Source organism: Anopheles coluzzii, chromosome 2, assembly GCF_943734685.1.
Source record: "Anopheles coluzzii chromosome 2, AcolN3, whole genome shotgun sequence".
NCBI classification, from domain to species: Eukaryota; Metazoa; Arthropoda; class Insecta; order Diptera; family Culicidae; genus Anopheles; species Anopheles coluzzii.
The window spans coordinates 99,928,200-99,949,253 of record NC_064670.1 but is presented as its reverse complement, the minus strand read 5'-3'; the positions used below and the strand labels follow the sequence as shown (position 1 = coordinate 99,949,253).

General features: G+C 43.6%; 1 protein-coding gene across 1 annotated transcript in view; it reads left to right on the top strand.

Moving 5' to 3' along the window:
* The first annotated feature begins 20,870 nt into the window (after positions 1–20,870).
* Positions 20,871–21,054, top strand: part of LOC120949677 (POU domain protein CF1A) — a 1,915-nt gene continuing 1,731 nt past the window's right edge. Inside the window, exon 1 of the mRNA XM_040367106.2 lies at positions 20,871–21,054. This exon is cut by the window's right edge and continues 1,731 nt beyond it. The gene's annotated coding sequence lies outside the window, so the exon portion shown is untranslated.

Sequence of the window (21,054 nt, the reverse complement as noted above, 5' to 3'; positions counted from 1 at the left end):
CTCATTAGTCAGATGCGGCATGCTCTCGCCCTGCTTGCTTTGCTGCACGGCTGGCGGCAGCTCCACATAATTAAGCTCGCCCGTTCAGGTGTGTCGCAGAAGCTGTGTGGCAGTAGCAGCAGCAGTACTATTCCCTTCTTTAAAAGCCGCGAAGGCCCTCCCGGGTGGCGGAAACCGAGAGAGGTGAAGCTCCGAAGCCGAACCGGTCCCGGATCGAACGCACCAAAAGCTTAATTTTCCCACGCAAAACGCGCAAACACAGCACCGAGATCCGAGTGGTCTTGGCTGGAAATGGAAATCGAGGTGGAAAATCAGAGTGTGCAACTGGCGCATGTGTGTGTGCCCGTTTGTTCTGCCTGTTCTGCCGTGGTGTGTTGCGTGTGTTGCACCCAGCACTGCGCGCTCGGCGGCAGCAACCATCCCCGACGGACACTTGAAGTCGTCTGGCTTGCGGCGAACAAAACCCGAGCACCCAAGCCTCACCACCCCCTTTTTTGGGCGGCTGGCACATTCCACATGATGATGACGGTGACAGTTTTGGTGGTGGTGGTGGTGGTGGTGGCTAAAAATCCTCCACCAACTGTCCTCCGATCTTTGCTCGCGATCGGGTGGAGACGGCATTGCTTAGTTTTAGCTGAAATTCGCCAAAACCACCAATTCCTTATGGTTCGGAGCTCTCCGATCGGATCGCCAGCTCCACAGTACACCAATTAGCCGTGCCGTTGTGCCGTAGAAGGTCAAATCTCATTTGGTCTCATTACGGCGATAAAACCCGCTGGCGGCGGCCAGCGTAATGTCTCGTGGCGTGCGGGATCGGTGGCGCAGGTGGACCGGATCGGACCGGTGGACCGATCCGGTGTAATGTATGCACCGGCGATTAAATTGTACAAATAATTTTAATTGACCGTTTCCCATGGAAACCGGTGACATTTTGTCATGGCGATGCTGAACAAACAGAGCAACCTAGCTCTACACCATTCTTGGGGCTTTTGTCCATGTTTGTGGAGCGCAGCGCTTCCCCGCCGTACTCGCCGGTGAGTCTTATCACGAGAGGGAGTGTGGTAGTACATATAGCAAAAAAAAGTAAATAAATAAAAAAAAAAAACACACATCGTTGTGTCCATCTTCACTTGGTCATCTCACCTTTGGAGGAGTGATGAAACCGATCACTACGCCCTGAACACCCCGTCCATCGTTCCGGGATGCTTTGACGGGAAAATGCAAAAGCAGCATTCGGAGCTCTCGTCTAGGGCTCCGCACCGCACAGCCCCGATGGGGGTTTGGGGGTAAGGTGTATTAATCATTCCCGTGTCTTTTTAATAGAGACATCGAGCTTTAAATGACCACCCGGTGTTGATGGTTGACCGTTGTGGTTGTGGGGAGAGTCAAAGAGTGTTGTGGTTGTTCGTGTCGGGTGGTTCGTCGCGTTGGCGATTTTTCTGGAACGGTATTTTTGTGCCGTACAGCAGCAGCCAGACATTTGGCGTTAAGTATGGAGAGTTGCACATAAGCACACACCCAGACACGCACATGCAGACGCACGTGTGGAGTGTGTGTTGTTGTGCCCGCGAAAGGAGATGTGATCTAATTTGAATTTTTAATTTCATACCAACCGTTTCATATCATCAGACCCGTAGAAGGGAGTGAAGTAAAGTAGTAAAGGGATTGTGGTAGGCGCCTGTTGTTTGCTGGTGGAAAAGGCTTTTTTTTCTGTTATTGGGGATGATGGTGGTTGGGGTGTTTTGTTTGTTTATGAATTAAAATCACATAACATAGCAATTACCAAACGGGAAGATTAAACATACATTGGGACGCCGTTTATACGGGATTCCTATTATCCAGCTGTCCGTATGAGGTATGACTGTTCAATACAAATATGACATTGCGTGCTGATTATATACAGGTGTTCCACGAGATACGATTGTAAGTACGTATACTACGATACGATACGATATACGGCGTAAGTCGAAATAGTCGCATGTCGAATATCTGTGAATATAAAGTTTATAACCGAAATTGAAGAGTCGGAATCTATGAAATCGTTTATTTTATTTAAAATAATGTACGATAATGTATTAATTTTCCTCCAAAAGCCGTTTACACGATTTAGATATTCATGATTGGGGAGTTGTGGAATCTGAGGAAATGTGTTTGTAACGGTTATCTGCACAGAAATTCAAAAAAATATATCAATTTCGTCTCAATGACAACTTTTATCTGTCATCATTAAATTAAAATCGTCGTATCTGCGAATCGTCGTAACTCGAGGGGGTCGTAACTCGGGGGACGCCTGTAGTCTATCAGCGAGGATATGTGAAAAGCCCGTTAGAGAGCCCAGAGCACATAGTACGAACGAAAATCACAAAAATTCAAGACAAATTTGATATACAGTCAGAATTCAATAGTTGAATGATTTTAGTTGGCATGCTTTTTAGTTAAACGCTCGATAGTTGGCTGACAGTTCAATAAAAAAAGCATGCGTTTGTATGAGAAAACCGATTTTTGAAAATTTTACAAAAATCTCATGGCCTGTCGGGAAAAATTTCTGAATTTTTTGGATGGAAAAACGTGCCAACTAAAAAGCACATATTCAATAGTTGGCAGAGAACCGAAGTTCAACCAGTAAGTTCAGACTGTAATTTAAAAAAATAAATATTTATAAAAATTGATTAGATTGTACCAAAATACAATACCAATTCAGATTCAGATAAAAACATACTTGGACCCAATATCCGTGTTAGGTCGAATACAGTCGTTGTCACCTAATTTTGACACTAAGGCATACATTTTGAACAGTGCGCATCAATGTTTGCGTCTAACGCACCTATTTTTGTCTGTAAATCATCAATTTTGGACTCTTTTAGGAATCATGGTCATTTTTTAAAGTATTTGAGCAGAGTATTTTCCGATTGTGATTTTAAATCACATAAACGCTACAAACACCGTGTAAATTGATTGTTTTTTGAGAAAACATAATTTAAATTTAACAATTTCTAAATCAATTATTTACAACTGAAAATACATTTTCATTTACAATTACATAGAAAACACATTTTTTTTCACTCTATTAAAACATCAATAATTGGCAGAACAATTGTTTTATTTTAAATTCTATCAATGAAATTATTCACTACATAACTTAATTTCAAAGATACACACAGTGTAAGAAATAAAGTTAAATTTTGTATATAAAGCGATTGATACACAGTCAAAAATGGATGCTTTAGAGACAAAAATTGATGCGCACTGTTAAAACTTGATGCCTTCGAGGCAAAAATTGTGACACGATGTCAAAAATTGGTGCCTGTGAGTCCAAAATAGGTGAGTTAGAGTAAAAATTTAGCGACAACGACTTTAAATGGCGTTTTACTACTTAAGGAACATGTATGTACAATTATCCTAACTTAGGCATTCTTGGTTACGCTAATATTTTCGTTCTATTTGGCGCTTAAGATCGATGGCCTCACACTGATAGTGTTTGTTGAATCTAAAAATGAACAAAATATCAATATTTTTGAAATAAAACACCATAAAAACTGATCTTCTTATATTTTACTAGACTATATAACTAATATTCTCATGCATTATTGCGAAAAATATAATCAATTTTCAATCAAACGTATTAAAATAGATTTCAGCATCAGCTCGGTATAATCATTTTAGATCAAGGCTAGGTTCAATCAACGGGATAGAAATTGCCATCTTCAGCTGGAACTGAATTTTAGCTCTTAAATAAAAATAAATATCGTGACATTGGGAATAAGATTCACCTTTACAATCTTAAACATTTTTAATATGAATGCAGGTTTTAGGAATATTGTGCTAATACCAATATTGTCCATGTTGAAGAGACCTTAGCTACATAAACAAACATTTTTAATTTTTTTTTAATCAATTTGATCAAATTAAACAAATTAATTAACGAAAAAGGGTATTTCACGAACATCCGACTTTAAGTAAATCTAATTAATTACCTTTTTACTCACATCAAGTACACACATCTGTTCCGTTAAAGCGTCATAATTACCAATCAAAAGGTGCCGTAAAAATGCCATCATTTATGCTCATTCTCCTCATATTATGAAGTGTGCGTTTGTGTTCGTTGCTCAGTATCCTGTAAACTCTGGAACCAATCATCAGCGCAGACTGCGCTGCGTGAGTGCGTGCGATGTGTCGTGTGAGTGCAAGCAATCATAAAATCAACCAAGAATGCACATCAACTTTTACACACTACCGCCTGCTGGTGCGCCACCGGCCACTGGAATCCGACGGTAGCAGATGCGTATGTGCATCCGCGGCGCGTGCCTGCGTGCAATTTGATCTTTAACCAGGGAGCAGAACAAAAACACAAACACCACAAAGTCCAAGCTAGCCAGAATTAGCACCAGCAGGAGGCGAGATCGTTTGCAGCAAGCAACAACAGTCCCTTTCCGATTTTGCACGGTGTTAAGGGGAGAATCGTAATTTTATTAATATATTCACAAGGGAGAATCTGCTTAATTGAACGACAATTAGAATGCAATTTTAAAGAGAGAGAGCGTATCTGAAAGAGTTATTTTTTATAAATCACTTTATCAAGAGGCGCTTCTCTATCCACAAAAAAATACGCTATTTCCCACATTCCATCGATCATCCTCGATCATCCAAGCCGTTCGAACAGCCTGAGCCACTAGCCATAAGCTCGGAAGGGCTGGTAAAGCTGGGTGAGGAATCGAACGGGAACGGGAAAAATATTGATACCAAACCCTGTTTTATGTTGACTGGGACACACTCGACACGGGAAGGAAATCGGAGATCGATCGCATCGATCGCTGCCCATAAAAATCGAAACTTTACATAAAATACTAAGTGTTTTATGAAGTTTTATTGATCGTAAAAACCGCGTCGCTTTTTTTTGTGATGTGTGTGGTAAAGATCGGATTGGATCTTCCTTCTCCATCATAAACCGAGTGCGTTTACAATCTCCCCCCGCAGTACTTCTCCCAGCCCTCGCTTTGGTTGTCTGCCGGGCGGTCGCACCTCTTATCAAATCCACCATAAAAATGGGATACAAAAAAAAACATTTTTCTTTCGGTGCGGAACGCGGCACAGTCGGATCGAAGATTGGTGCTGATCGGACGTTTGCTTTCACATCTTTAGTATTTTTGTGTTGCTCTGTTGCTTCTAATCCGGCTCTATAATTTTCTAATTCCCTATCTGCTGTATGCCGGCAAACACTAATTGTTCAGCGCTGATCCAGTGAGAGAGGGAGACGATGTGTTTCGCGTACATCGTGCACTGTCACACGCTCGGGGGACTTGTAGCGAGCTTTTTTTTTATTGCACTGTGCCTAGGATCGTTTCGGTGTGGTGAGTTTTTTAGGCTGACTCTTTCGAGGTGGAGGGGGGGGGGGAAATCGGAGGTGAATGTGTTTCGATTTCATCTGGCAATCGTTACCGGTTCGGCAAGCCCCGCCGGCGCTCCTCTTGGCCTCTTGGAAGCAGTAATAAATCAAGTCAACTTTATGGTGGTGATGATTTTCGGTAACTGAGCGATCAAAAATGAGGACTTGGGGGGGGGGATTGTGGTTGTTTTGCCGAGTTTTCCGATCGGATCACACACTCACACACACACAGTGCGCTGTAAAATGTCAACTTTTGTGTACAGTTTTATTATATGCCTCCTTTCTCGCTGGTTGGGGACATTTGCGCTGTGTGTTATCTGCGTTGTTGCGGCGCCGTGCTACGATCCGTAGTAGTTTGTGGTGCGTGAAGTCAAATGTCATCCCGCGCAATTCATCATCGGTCACATACGCGCCTATATATGCCGCAGCACTGTAGACGAAGAACGGAAAAAAACAACAAGCAATAAATCGTTAAATCACATCGCACAATGAAGAAACCCCGCAACCCCGTTCGTCATTTTGTCGTTTTTTTGTGGCGCTCGGGGCCCGCGATGGCAGCAAATTAATGCACGCACATTTAACGCATCGCAACCCATTATGAGTGGGGTGGGAGCGAAAGTACTGGTTTGCTGTAGAAGGGGTTTTTTTCTTTCTTTCTCGGGTGTGAAGATCAGCTGACCGTCGTCGAGATCAACGGGGAGGGTTTTTGGAGTTTTATGGCGCACGCATTAAGCCACGCTGCGCCCCATAGATCTAGCGGGACACCCGACCGGCCACGGAGAGAGCATCCCGTGAAACCCCGACCCCAAAACGGGGCTGCGAGAAATTAATTAAGTTATTTGGAGCTTGTTGTGGCGGGTAGTTTCTGTGTGTGCTGGTGAGTGAGGGACAGGCAGAGAGAGAGCGAGCGAGAGGGAGAAATAAATATTTATCGATCCGTAGCACGCATCACACAGAGAAGAGAAAAAACAAGCCAAGCTCCAGGTGCACCGGGAGTTACCACTGGGGATGGGAGTTTTATTGCATGGGATGCGGGTTTATTTCTTTTTATTGTGGCCCACACCGCTCAATGGTGGTCAATTGAGCGAGCAATGCGCTCGCCGTTGAGGCGTTTGGCGTGATGGTTTCGGAGGGGGTTTTGGGAGGATAGAGACAGAGAGAAAATCATAAATTTGGGCTTGCAGCAAAGGATTGCGAGAGCGAGGATCACTGGAGCGGTTCTGATTGGGGTGTTCAGATAAGGGTGCGGTGCTGGATAGATATGGTGCCCGCCGGTTGCAGTAACGATTGCGAGAACAAGAGGCAAAGAATGAGGGTGGTATAGGCCGAGAACGAGAACAATCTCAAGAGGGAAAGTTTAATAAAGCTGAAACGCATTTTATTGTGAAATTAAATGTAGGAGTTGTATTTTGATGAAAATACTGTTACTGTGTGCCTTACTTTTCTTGAAAGAGTTTGGCCGTACCGCTGTAAACTAATGTTTCCGCAAAGTTCTTGTAAATATATATGATCTGTGTAGAATCTGATGTGTCCACTGCTTTGGTTGGTATACAAAATTTATCCTAAAACTCTGTTTTGTCCTGCCTGTTAAGCCAAAGTGTTTGTTGTCAAATCTCACTCTGAGTTCGTTCAAAGTACTTTCCGTGTTATGAAATCTTCATCTTCTGACATTGATGGGGTTCTTTCCGTTTTAAGTTCGTGGGCTGAAATTTCAGCCTGTCATCTGTTTGCATTGTATAGCAGTTTTCGAGCAGCTATCTAAGTGGGTATAATATACTGGTGGACTTATCTCAAGGTGTATGAATTTAGAAGGCTGATTTTTATCGCTTCTGTTTCTGAATGAAGATTTTAAGAGTGTTTTGTGTATTCGTCAAGCCTCCAGAATGTTGGTTTGAACAAAAGATTTCACCCATCCTGTCAAAAAATGATGTTCTAATCTATTCTATATATATATAAATCTCGTGTCACGGTGTTTGTTGCGAGCAAACTCCGAAACGGCTGGATCATTTTCAACGAAACTTTGCACACACCTTATGGTGGTATGAGAATAGGTTTTAAGACTTAAAAATCGTTCAGATGTTACACTAAATTTAATTTGAAAATGATTTTCTAACTCCCATACAAAGTGCAGGATTGTTGTTGTGTTGTATACGGCACTTTGACACTTGGTGTGAGGAGCCTGGCAGTTTACACTCGATCATCGAATCCTGAGGGGATACGGGCACGATACAACTATCCCAAGTAACATATCAATAATAATATATTTTAAATTTTTTTTGGAATAGCTAAGTTTGTCTGGTCAGCTAGTTTGGTTATAAAAACGTGCTATGAGACCACCTGAACTACATACACTTTTATTCTGGATTCCCTCACCAGATCTCTTAAATGCACCTTGGGATAAATGTAAACATCACCTTGTTTTGCCATTTTTCGAGCAGGTACTCAAATCTAATTCTAGCTTTGAGGTTAGAATAATCTAGACTGCAAATTGCAGGTTAGTTTTGTGTGTGTGTGTTTTTTTTGTTGTATGGAGTGTTTACATGATTTCAACCTCCAACTGTCAAACTCCATACAAAAAAACTGACTAGAATCGTGAAGAGCCCCTGTATTGGAAATTAAGCTTCCAAAAACTTTTGGGGTTGGATTTGAGTCACTGTGTAAACATGTTTAGAAAGCCAGCATAAAGACGGTACGATCGTCGTGGTTCTAGTATGTCTAGAATAAGAAATAGAAGTTCATCGTAACATCACAATCATCCTTTCTCTAGCTTGAGCTTCTTAATTCGGTTTTGGCTCAACATTTTAAACGCCCTCCATTCAAGAACAAACCCATACTATAAAAACATTTTTCATTTAGTTTAGAGTGGTTTGGCCCTAAGCAATAGTTGGATGTCCAACATTTAGAGAGAAACCACTGCTCTATGTGTCTCTCCATGTTCAAGACATTTCCAATGTCCCTTTCAATCGCTCAAGCAATTCCAGTTCTTGCTCTACTTTACAGCCTTTAGATTTCTGTAGGTAAGGACTAAACCCTTTAATATCTGTTTAATGTGTAAATTACAATTATGTGCTTCGCAGATAGGATCTGACAGAGCTAATCAAACATAAAACTGCATATAAGAATACGAATCGCTAATTTTTACTTCAAATAAATACATGAAGTGTGAAGAATCCTACTCAAACCATGAAATTCTCATCCAAAAACTTTCAAACCGTATTTATATATCAAAAGTCTTAAGATTTTTGACGTCAATATGTAGTTATACAATTCTTCCCATTTAAATAGTATGTACAATCCTCCTAAAAGCCTTCAAGGACATTAGAGAGACAATCACCTTCGATACTTAGTATTGATTCCGATCTAATTGGCCAAACAATTGGTTCGATGTACAGCAAAAAAAGGGCAAGGACATGATGTAATGTCACTAATTGTTATGTAGAGCACACACCACTCCCACGTAACAGAACGCTGTTAATCCCTGTAAAGAAAGAGTTTAGCAGCGAACGTTTGCAATAAGAGCGTGTTGGGTGTGAAATGTGCTCAGTACGTGCCGAAAAAAGAAACAAAAAAGAAAAACAGAACACCCTGAAAGATACGATTTTGTGATGCAAATTTTTGGGACCCTCGAATTGGCTGCTGTGTGCGCGGGGGAATAGGTTTGGCCGTTGAATTCTCTTGAACAACGCCAATTGAAAATAGGAATCCTTGTAGTGGCGATGTACTAACTGCTTGTGCAGGAAAACCCAATAAAAACAAACATTATTATTAGAGAGAGAGAGAGCAAAGGGAGCCAAAGCCCAAGGTTTCCGTGCTAAGTGAAAATCCTCTCTTCCCAAAGCAAATGAGAAGCCATGGGGTAGGAAAACTGCGCCACACTATGTTCCATTTTTAGCAAAGGAAACGCGTAAATATTGCACACATTTACTTATCTCCCCTTGTTTTGTTACCCCTTTTCCCACGTACCACTTTTACGCGAATGAAAAAGGAAAATATATTTATTGTTACAAGTTTTCCATTCCGGTTACAACAACCTTGCTGCGGATTGCTTTTCTAGCGCGGTACGCTACGGGTTGGGCGTATGGTACTTGCGTACAGTTGGCGTATTTAATACGATGCTAATTAGGAGCCCAAGGCAGTGCGCAGCAGGAAGTGCGTATGGAGGAGGTTGTTGCTGGGGGGGGGGGGGGGGGGGGGGGGGGGATAAAATATGGCAAATAAACGTAATCGTGTGTGGGGAGTTTAAAGTGGTAAAAGATTCGCATTAAGAGGAAAGAGGACTTGTGGTTGTGCGCCAAAAAAGCCCCAAAGCACTTACACATGTTTAATTTCTTTTAATTTCTTTTCGATCGGCCAATGTGGGATTGGCAGAGAAAAGGCTATTTTTACATACAATATGGAAGCGGGTTTCTCTAATAACTACCCAGCACAAGGAGCACCACTTCCTGGTAGCCACACGAGAAACACAAGGAGCTGCCTCCACCGCGTTTAGTTAGCGACGGCCAACTTCCGGTCGATGCGAGTGAAAACGCTGCTTTTAGAAACGTTTGATTAGCACCAACCGTTGCACGAGTAGTAGTAGTAGTCGTAGCCCGTTGTTCGGCGTCTTGCGACGCAAGTTGCAGAAAGTTTACGCTCATAAAACGCTCAAGAGTGTGGAGTGTGTGGCCTTCAGGACATGGCGAATTCGCCCCCGGGGTTTCCATCTTGCCGGGCCGGGTTCGGCTAATGAGTGCGGGAACTAACTTTACCTTCACACACGCACACAGAGACCGCAACCACAAAACGGGCTCGTTCCGGGCTTCCGGCAACTGCGTTTTCTTGAACGTGTCAACTTTACACGACCGGCCAGTCCTAATATTTTATCCATTAGGACTAAACCGTGTGCCCCGTGTGCCGTGTGTGTGTGTGTGTGCGGATGGGTTGCGTTGGATTTGGAGCTGCTCGTTGGGAATGGTTGGCGAAAAGTTGGCACAACTCAAACGTGCCCGCAATTCTCCCCCGTGCCTCCCGTGCAGATAAAGAGTTTGTATATTTTAATTTGCTTCCTTTGCTCTCTCTCTCTCTCGCACAAAACGGAACAACATGTTGTCCTGCTGCTGCTGCTGCTACATTGGTGGAGCATGGTGGCTTGTTTTATGTTTCCGGGCATAAGGTCCTTTGCTGAGGGATGGTGGTGGTGGAAGTGGTAACAGTGGTAACACGGAACCTTGGCCCTAAGGAAATGTATGGGGCCCTGGGCCCGGTGCTGCTGCTGCTGCTGCTGCGGTGTGTTTCGGTGCGAGTTAAACGGCAAAACGAGTAATTTGGTTACTATTTACACACGCACGAGTTCGTTTTCGGTCGGTCGAAGTGGAGAAAGTGTGTACTGGCAGTTTGTGTGAGACAGCAGAACAAGAAGAAACACTGAACAAACCCCCTTTTTACAAACGTGTTGGTAATTTTATTGTGGGCTTTGCTTTATTGAACTGGGCGCAAATGAAAACGGCACTACTGGCAGGCCAGTAGCAGTAGCGCAGCGCGCACAACACCATTGGACTTGCTGGCTGTGTGCGCTACATATTTTGCGCGACGCTTACATCGCCCTGTTGTGGGAAGGAGGAATGGTTGGGTCCTCGATTGTCCTTTTTCTCTTCCTGCCCCTTTGGAAGGTTCTAACATTTTGTTTGACTTTCTACTTCTCGGTCGGTTCCTCGGTAACATTGTAACGTTGCTGTGCGTTTAAATGGTGCGTTTTCGGTGGGTGTTGGTAGGAGGATTGTATCAAAGGGGATGGTATTAGTAGTGGCTTCAAGTGGGCAGATGTGTTGGCTGTTAGTATTGGGTTAGTTTTACAAATTTTCTTTACATTTCTCCTTTTTTATAATTTATAATCTTTTTTTCTACTCCTTTTTCAATTATGTTGTATTAGCTATTTATTTATTTTATTGATTGTTATGTTTTTTAAACTAAATTATGTCAGAAAGCCGGTCTCGTAGTACAGTCGTCAACTCGTACGACTTAACAACAAACCCCAAATGGACCGTGCCGCCATACGTAGGACTGACTATCCTGCTATGGGGGGAAATCAATTAGTCACTGAAAGCCAAGCCCACAAGTGGTACAGGCAGGCCTTGACCGACAACGGTTGTTGTGCCAAAGAAGAAGAAGAAGATGTCAGAAAGACTATTTTTAAACTATTTATATTTAAGTTTTTATTAGCTACTACCTTTTTCTATTTTTCTACATGATTGTTTACATGAAATATTTTTTTCTCTTACTTTTATTTTTCCTTTATGTGTATTTCTTAATTATTTTAGTATCTTTGTCTTCAAATTTGTGTTCTGTTTGTTGTTTTGATTCGTTTTAGTTCTATTATTTATTAATTAATGTAAATATTATGTTGTTTTACTACTTATAACGTTTAGTTTTCGTATTGAACCTCATCGGTTGAATCGATTTTAGTACTTACAATTTTAAATATTTTTAAATGATATCATACCAAAAGTAATGATTGCAAAACTATAACATAAAGATAAATTGAAAGTAATTTGACTAAACAAGCTAATAATTTATGTAAAAATGTCGCATAGCCTTTCTTTTAATTTATAGGAATTTATTTTTGTTTTATTCAGGAGGAATGGTTCAAAAAGGCCGTATTGCTAAACAGGAATTTTATTAATTGAAAAAAAAATCCATCCAGTACACAGTAACGTAAACCGTTCAATTCAAAATTATTGACAGGCGAAAACAGAAATAGGGGAATAAGGTTCGACCGTGCGCATGAGCCAGCCTCGGTACCGGGGAGAAAAGAAGCCGGCGAAACTTAGCGAGGACACTGTGCCGGCCCTGCCTGCTTCCTTGCACATTGAAGAAGGGCCCTAATAGTGAGTCCACCATAACATGGAAGCAACATAATACGAAAGGGGAAGTACATGAATCCCATAAGGAAACGATTGCTTCTAAGGATTCTGATTAGAAAAATGCTTATTGGATGGATTAGAGCCAATCATTATAAATTTTGGCTTTACCGTATTGGTACTTGTTTATTTTTAAATACATCAAGATAAGAACTATAGCCTGTTTGTGGCCCCTGATCGTGATCTTCTGTGGATGCGGAAGTGCATTTTAGCGATCATTTGTGTTGGGAATGGGAAACTGAGAAAAAAAAAACGGAGTAGCGTGAAAGTTTGTTCGAGGATGACGAACCTGATGCATTGCATGGTCCAGCCACGGTCTTCGTTACATTAGCACATCGTTTGGAGTGCACACACACATAGGGCTCCCGTTATTTACGACTCGTACTCGGACGGACAAGTTGTTTCAGGACTCTCCCTCCCCTCCCCCCTCCCAAATGGGTTCAATCGAGTGCAGCAGCAGAACGAAAGTGGAAAGAAAGTCCACTGGCGCGAGATGGTTTTTTCAGCAAAACGGTGGAAGGGACGGCCAAGAAACCAAAAAAAAAAGTGTCATGCATCATAAAGCATGCATTTTTTGTTGTTGTAAGGTTTGAGGGTTGCGTACGAAAATGGTACACCCTGCCGCCAACACACACACACACACATTGGGACATCGGGACTCGAGGGGGCTTCTTTCACAACCGGCCATTGCTATCCTCACCTATTGAGGGAGGGAATAGTGAAATCATTTGATACAACATGGTTAAAAGTTTTTTTTCTTTATTTTTTGAAAATTTGTTGGTGTTTTCAACCCCCCTTAACCACCGAAGTAATGGTGGTCCGAGTGTAAGGGAATGTTCCATGGGAAGGTTTGTGAAGGGGTATATTTTGGGATTTTCCATTTTTCGATTGCTGTTTAGTTGTTTAATGCGAAGGGAAAGGAAGCGAAAAGTTTCCAGAGAGTGAAACTGTACCTAACGCCGAACTACACACACACACACACACACACAAAAGGTTAAGGGAAACTTTCATATAGCATTAACAGCAGCATGGTTAGCAGAACACAGTAAGCTAGTTCTTTGTGGTGGTGGTGGTGGTGGTGGATGGTTGAGGAAATGGAACGCGCTCCAACAGTGCGCAGATCAACGAAACGATCCACACAGTTTTGACAAAACATATGAATTACGAAGGCAAACTCCACTCCCCGGGGTGGTGGGATGGAGCGAATGAACGTGACACGCAAAGTCAAAGGAGAAGCCGGAAAATTAATTACCGGAAGAAGGTGGATTTATTGCCCTGGTGGCTGCTGGGCGAGACGCGACACAAACCCTCCCTCTCTTTCGCTTTTCGGGAGGGGGGGGGGGGGGTGAACAACGCTGTCGAAAGGGGAAGGAGCAAAGAAGGAATAAAAGAAAAAAACCGTTGGTGAGACAGTGCCAAATTAAAAAGCGCGAAAACACCCCCGTCCCCGCCGTCGCGTGGAAGAAGGTGCAGAGGAGGTGTACAGCCATACACACACACACACACACACACACACACACACACACACACACACACACACACACACACAGAAAATGCAGTTTCTTTTCTGACATTTGCACAGATTGATCTTTTGCACTGTGCGCCGGTTTGGAACTGTTGGACCTTAGAGCAGCGGAACTGTTTGGTTGGCAATGTCCAGTGATTATTTAATTTAATATATAAATTAGTTTCATAAATTATTAATGATATATTTGAGGAGTTTTGTTTTTTTTCCTTTCGACTGTAAAACACGTTTTATTTAGCTGAAAAACGTCCAAAAAGTGCATCAATAATAAGAGGATCACTATCTGGAGGTGTGATCTTGATCTGTATTGTGTCAGATTTTAGGCAAAGCCTACTTCACAGTGTGTCGGTAGGGAAAGTTTACACATCAAAGCAAAAAAACAGGTGTCAAACAGTAGTTGATCTCTCTCTCCTGTTTTGCCTCTTTGCTGCTTTGTGCTATGTGTTTTTTTGTCTATTTATTACAGCTTCTTTGTTTAGACATTCACTTTGTCAACATTGTTCTAGTGGTTCTATTTGTGTTGTTTTGTTTATTTTCCTTCTCTTGTTCATTTTTCCCATTTTGCTTTCCATTTCATCTCATTTGCAACTGCGGGGCACCGGGACCCCGGGTAACAAATCCCAATTCCGATACCGCTTCCGCAATTATTGCACTTGCCACTTGCTGGTTTGTGGTGGTACAAACGACAATACTCACACACACGCACACAAAAAAAACCTCCCAAAACCACTTACATATTGTTGTCGTCGTCGCCGCTGGCGGCAGGTTCCGGCGCAGGTTCAAATGTTGCTCTAATTTATGCATAATTATGCACCCCTTATGCATCGCCGGTAGAATGTGAACGGGAGAGAGGGAGAGTGTGAGTATGAAGTGGAGGATTTCAGGTTGGTTTTTCGGTTTTGTTCTGCGGTGTCATATGTTTATTATGAACCTGGGATGTTAGGAAAGTGGGAATGGGAAGCTAGTTAAGTGTATTTGTTTGTTTTGTTTATGTAAAAGAAACATTCAGTTACATAAAAAGCTAAAGAGGAAATAAGAGAAGTATAGTAAAGTGAAAATAAATAATGAAGCAAATATAAAGAATTTAAAAAATAATTTAAAATCAAAGTAAATAAGCAACACATTAAATCAATTGATAAATTTGAAGAAAAAAAAACACAAAGAATGTCTGTCACTGTTAACAAAACATTAACTCCAATGAGCAATAAATGGAACTTTCCTTAAATACAGGTAAAATAAAGTAAGAAAAAAAAAGAAATACACATACCCAAACAAAAACACAATTTTGACGAGGACCGAGGGCCGACCTCGGCAGCCAGTGTGAAGAATGCATTCACACCACCTTGTTTTGGTGCCGCGAGTGTGTGTGTGTGTGTATGTTTCCAAATTTATGCTAATTCATATTTGGTGTGAAATGAGTTTGTTTTCAGTGTCTGCTGCACTGAAGGTGCTTTTTTTCGTCCCCTTCACCGCCCACTGACTGTCTCTCTATCAGCTGCTCAGTGAAACAAATGCTTCCGAATCGCCACCACCGATCGTGGTTTAGTTCTGTGCGTAATGTGGGTAACACATTGTGAGTGGCGTTGTAGTCTCCCCAAAAAAACACTTTTTTCAAAAGTAAACTGTTTACAGCTCTACAGTGTTCCCATGATGGATGGAAACAGTTTACAGGTTTTGGTGCGGAAGAAAAAACACTGTCAACCCACCCCGTTCCAAAGTACTCTCCCGCATGTGTGGGTATCGGGGTTTTTTTATCGTCTGTCGAAAAATATCGCGCCAAAAGCCGACTAACTGGCTATGTGGGGGAACGGAGGGAGGCATCTTCTGAAGGTTTTTCGTACCTTTTGGCCTTTGTTTGGAGTCAGTCGCGAATCGCCACCCGCTCCATCCGGTAGGATGGCAGTATGGCGGTATAATAGATACAAATAAACAAATAAACGTACAAACAAACTATTCCTTTGCCCCGCGTGTGTGCAGTTTGCAGTGTGTTGCTGCCCGCAGACAGAGCCGTAATGGTTGAATTGACGACAGTTTATGGCTTTTCCTGAACTCTGCACACGCGTCTCGATTGCGCGCCAAGCCCCGGGAGTGGCGGGAGTCGATTGCTTGTTTGGAGGTGGAAAGCCGGTAGGGGAGCATAACAACAAAAAAAGCCGGAAGCTCCCAAGCACCGGTTTGACAGTTTGATGGGGGTCTGGTGGTTTGCTCACAAGAGGGCATACGCATTGGAAACACACAACGGAAGACGATAGGATGGTTGTTTGATGGAGTAGTTCGTTCTATTTTCAAAGTATTGTAATGATATTTAGATGTTTTTTTTGGTGGCTTTAGAATTATTTTGTGTTCTTAACATTTCCAAAAAATACAGTTTGACATTTAAATGTGCAAGTGCAGCAGGAGATCTGGGAACAAGATCCCTACCAACACCGCCTATCATCGCACCTTTGGTGTGCGCATTTTAGTCTGGTCAGTCCCCGCGAAAAAAAAAAGCGAAAGAAAGAAACGCATCCAAGTAGCCGAGAGTCAGTTTATTATTTTAATGCCTTTGGTAGCCGTTTATTTAATGACACCCGGTAACGGTTGGCCATTTATCTCGGTGTTCACATTTGGGAAGGAGGTTTTGGGCTAGGGGATGGAAGATGCTTCTGATTCTTAGTCTGTGATCTGCGTCCAGCCGACGACGACGCGTTGACGACATAATTTGCCCAGTAGCTCTCCCAGTAGTATGCAGATTGAGCAAAGCAGGGGCTTTTCGGGGGTGTGGATTAATATGGCTGTGAATAATAACAAAAAAGCAAGACACAAAACAAGCGTCTAATGTTCTTAATGTTCGAATCCTCTCCGCAAGGAAAAGGATGCAAACGGTCGGTCGGCGTATTAGGTTGCGTTCTTTCTTTCGGGGGGTTTTTTTTTTGCGTGCAACGCGCGGTTGCTAACGGCAACCGAACGTGGCGACACGTTTCACGTTGCGTCTTCTTGCGCTGACCGTTGTTCTAATGTCAAGACGGGACCGCGAAGAGAACCGGGGGAGGAAATCAATAAAGTGGGGACCGACCGTGGGGCGCGGACGAAATAAATCGATTTTCGATGTTTTGCAGCCCGCTGCTACCGATTGCTGCCGATTTTGTTCGGTGTGGTGTGGGGCTCCGTCCGGAAGCTAAATGTTGTGTGCGTTTTTACGATGAAGCAGCAAAGGACTCGCAAACACACACAGACAGACCCTTTCAGCATCTTCAATTTGGTACGCGAATTAGGTGATAAAATGGTACCAGATCAAGGACAACTGCACACGCACACGTTTGGGGTCGTCGGGAAGACGGAGGTGGGAGAGTGAGGGACTTGCCGCGTGTCTGGCCACTGTGTGTCTGGCTGGCTGGGGCTTTTTTTTCGGGGGAGTGCAAGATTTATGCATAAAGTTTAAGATAATTTTATAGCCTCGGTTTGCGCGACCCTCATCCCTTTCTGGTAGAATTAAGAGCCAAGCCCACGCAACAAAGCTGACACACACTCAGGAGAGGAGGACAAAAAAACACACACACACAGGGTTGAAGGTAAGGAAGGTGCACTCACACAAACAGCGATGATGTGGTCGCTGGAGGAAAACCCAAAATCCGCCCGCCAGCCCAAAGAAGAAGACTCATTGATGAGAGGATATCATTACGAGTGTGTGGGGCCTTTTGGCGGGCGGAGGAGCCGAATTTGGCAAGAACGTGTGACACGGCGCTGCGTGGATCGGAAGGTTTGTTTTTGTGTGTGTGCGGAAAGTTTCTCAATTAAATGAGACATTTTTTTTAGCCCGGTGGGGAGTGGGTGAGCGTTGGTTGGGGTGGGGGTGCTACTGTAAATATTTGCTGTCGTGCTGCTGCTGTCGGTTGTGAGCTGCCTGGTGGAAGGTGTTTTTGTTGTTGATGCTACTGTTGCTCGGTACAATGAAGTATAGTCGTGTTTTGTAAATGGACCTGAACGGAGCTCATTGAAAAGCTCTGTACAGTAGCTCTCTGTCTCTCTCTCTCCTTTTCTCTCTACGAATACGTGTCACTATATTTTGCCAGGTAGCAACCATGAAAACCGATTAGAATAAGAAACGATACCACAAACGATTCTCGCTTCTGTGCCATTGCATAGCCGAAAGGATGTTGCCATCCTTTTGCGTCCTTTCGTCGCTGCCGAACGGTAGTGCGAACAGCTGATTGCGCAAAACTTGCATGCGATTTGCATACCCCGTATACGCCGTAGTACGGGAAGACAGTACAGGATCTGCCATGAATGTATCAACAAAGTGTTAGGATTGGTATTTTCATGGAATGTATTTTAATTTTTATAGGATCATAGTTAATTGAGTAATTTTACATCTTGTCTATTTGTTTTGCTAAATGTTTTTAAGCTTCATGATATAAATATTGATCATTTTTATCAGCTCTGCTCGATGACAGTAAGCACGAATTAATAAGCTTTTTTCTATAACGATTATTATTCTTCACAGTTTTGCTTACGAATGATTCGAAAATTGTATTAAAAACTGTCTTAACTGTCTTTAAACTGTGACTAACATGTGTTCAATTCTTCATTGAAAATTTAAAATCATCTCTAATACTCGAAAATTATTAATTTACTTCATAGTAAAAAAATTAAATTTGTGGGTTTTTTTTGTAAATTTTTCCCACGTTACTACTCAACATCAGAACAAAATCGAAAAATCCAGCAATTGCTACACAGAAAACATCAATGAGGAAAGCTTAAGAGTCGAACCCATTATCGCAAGGAAAACTTGTAAAACATAATTACATTTAATGCTTCGAATTCAAATAAACTACTACTTCTACTACTACTTCATAGTAAAAACACAATACAAACGATTATTAAGGCGCTACTTATTAAATTCCAATTGTTACGGGAGGTAAACATTGCAAATTGCAAACAAATTGCAACCGCTCTGCCTGTATCGCAATACAAGAATTTCCACTGCTCGTACGCTTCCCGTACCGTGGTGCGACCCCTGCAACGCGGTTACCAACCCTGTAAAATGTCAACATCGTGCCGGTACAGAGAAAGAAACCGCAAACGCCGTAACACCGCTAGCTGTCTCCCTCCGCTAGCGCCAATGGGCGTGGCTTACGAGTGGGAAATGGAGGGTGAAATTTACCCGCACCATCCGGCCGTCTCTTTCCAGCGCAAGCAGCGCAGCACCGTAGCGCACTCGTACGCACACGTACAGAAAAGGGGTTGAAGGATAGCGCAAGCGAGCGAACGCTACACAACCGCCCGCTAGTGCGCTCTCGTTCCAACCACCGCTTCGTGGCGTACGTTGCTGCCCGTCGGTGGAAAAGAGACGCAGCGTGTACGGCGCAATCGAGTACGGCGGGTCTCTCCGCCGCACTGGTGTGTGTGCGTGTGCTGTCAACGGGCAACGTTCAAAATGAACGTTGCGGATGAATGTTAGTCTCAGTTTACCACTCGAAGCGATTGCACGCGGGAATTTCGTGCGTTTACGTACACAAAACACACATTCCGGTGGCCGACCTAGCTTTTATTCTTCAACTCGTGCTCGACCGTGTGTGTTGTGTGGCGCCGCTGTATTGTTAGCAGCAGCAGTAGCACAATATATGCACACCCCGTTCTAGCGAGCTCTAACATAGCAGGCAATAGCTGCTTACCGAGTGCGTCGTGGCCGCCGTCGTTTGTGTTGCGTGCCGTGTGATCGTGTGAAAATTCGGAAAAGTGAAAATAATCGGGGGTTTTTGGGGGAAATCGGCAAAAAAAAAGAAAACAACCGCAAAGGTGCAAAGTGAGTGTGAGGGCAAACCACACAAGCAAAGATATTGGTTACAGCTCGGGCCCATCGCTTCTCCAAAAACCCGTGCATTGCAAGCGTGCGCGATTGTGTGAACTTGTGTTCCGGTGCGTGCGTGAATCGACATCCACACTACCCATCAGCCGGTGGTGGTCCACAGCAGCAGCCCTGCATGCCTGAGATCTTCAAACCATCGGGTCGTGTGGTGTCGGCGAATGTTTACGGATGCTGTTGTTGTTGTTGTTGTGGTTAGTTGGCGCGATCTGCACAACCCGCTTGAGCGGCAACGACCACTGGTAGAGCCGTAGTAGAGGGCGGTTTTGTTGTTAGCCACCAAATGATTGCCCGGCATACTGGGGACACCCAACCGCGGGGACAGCAGTCAGCCAGAGACCCTATCCGGTAGGCAGTGGCGCATCGAATGATAACTCCGACCTGGACACACAGGACGATTGCGAAGGCCAGAAAGGCTTTGGTTCACAGAAGACCCCAATACCAACGGTGTGCGATATGGTATGAGCTGTAGTCTTGCCAACGTTACAGCGACTGCATCCTTTTCCATATGCGAGAAGAACAGCAAAAGGGCAGCCAACAGTCCAATAGTCATCTGAGCTAGTGAAACCGAAGCAGGCTGGATAGTGAAACCGAAGCGGTCACAGGCCCGTTTTGTGTGAATTAAAGTGTTGTTGTGTGATTTTGCGCTTCACAATTCTGCCGGAAAGCTTTTTACGGCGGGGGAGCAAGTGAAAATATTATTAAACCAAGCAGATAAAAAAAGGGAAAAAATAGCAAACAAGAAAAAAAAAAAGTCAAGCGAATGGTGAACGAGCGAGCGAGCGAACGTGCGAACGAGCGTCCCGCTGGTAGTAGACATGCGTACTTGGATGGTGTAGTAGTAGCAGTGTGCGTGTGGTGTGTGTGCTGAGATCGCCGTGTAGTGTCGAAAGCCATCGGGCCAGGTAGTAGCCATCGCTGCTGCTGCTGCAACCAACAGCAACGCCATCGCGCTCAGCTGTCAAAAAAGCTGTTTTTTTGGTTGTTTGTTGGTATTTGACCACAGAGGCGGGCGTTTGTGTTTGTGTTGTGCGCGTTCCTGTTTTCCTCCTGTTTTTTTGTTTCGTTACCTTTTCCTTTGGGTTGTTAACTGCGTCTTGTGTGCGTGTGTGTGCGTTAGTAGGCCGGAACTTGCGAGATAGCGTGTGTGTGTAGTGGTCGATAGAGGTACCCGCGCCCGCGTTTAATGTGTTGAGGGATTGCGGAAACTGGTCACCCGCCCCCCGAAAAAACCAATCAACGGAGCTCTCCGGCTTTGCACCGGGACGCGAGATTCGTCCTCGTGGAGGGATTCGGTGGAGCGGCAGAGGGCGGCGGAGGCGGAGGCGTCGGCGGGCGGACAGTGTTGGGCAGCGGGTCCCGTAACGCAGAAACCATCGATCACCAAAGGATAAACGGTGGCGGC